Genomic DNA, 865 nt, shown 5'->3' on the forward strand with positions numbered 1-865 from the left:
ATTTACGTTCTATTTCTGATTCCCAGTTTGAATGATTTCATAGTAGTTGACAAGATGACCTAAAATCTCTAGAAAATAAAGTTTTCCGGGAATTTTTAACTTGAACAGATAGTGATTAATTACCATATTTGCTGGGAATATCACGAGTTTTTAAATGTTTCGTCATGTTTTACTTTTAACTTCCCGTCAACTTTTACAATGCGTCTGACTACTTTTACCAGGCATTTGTACCAAAAGGCCTTGAAGATTTCTCATTTTTTAATAAAACACATCGTAAATTGCCTTCACTATTCCTGAATTATAAATAATTCCGCATTTTTATTATTTACTTTTAAGTAAACTAAACCGTTTCTAAATACTAAATTGTAAAAGCTTAGACAATAGTTACTAAAAAGTGTGAAGTAACGAGTTGCTTGTTATTGTTTTTATTTCTTTGTAATTGTGCAATCGCAACTTATAATCATTAGAATGAGACAAAATGAGAAATCATTTGTAAACTACATCTTCTGTTACTGTGATAAAATTTCATATACCTAACGTAAAATCACAGACTTCATCTTTGTTGCAAGCAAAATGTTGACGGTTACTATTAATTATTTTTTTTTTTTTAGAATTTATAGTTACTTTACTTGTCAGTAGATGTCCTTAGCGGCGTTGTCTTGAATTGCCAAAAGGGAAAGAAGCCTAAAATCAAATAAAAAAAATCATCATGAAACCTCTAAATAGATTGAATAATAAATATATTAGTGCTTTAAATAATGCATTAAATATAAATTTTAATATTATTGTTGAAACAGAATATTTTATTGGCATAATTGTAGATGATAATTTTGTTATGATTTGTTATGTTTTTCGTTTTAGTTCG

The sequence above is a fragment of the Macrobrachium rosenbergii genome, chromosome 50, assembly GCF_040412425.1.
Source record: "Macrobrachium rosenbergii isolate ZJJX-2024 chromosome 50, ASM4041242v1, whole genome shotgun sequence".
In the NCBI taxonomy this organism is placed as follows: Eukaryota; Metazoa; Arthropoda; class Malacostraca; order Decapoda; family Palaemonidae; genus Macrobrachium; species Macrobrachium rosenbergii.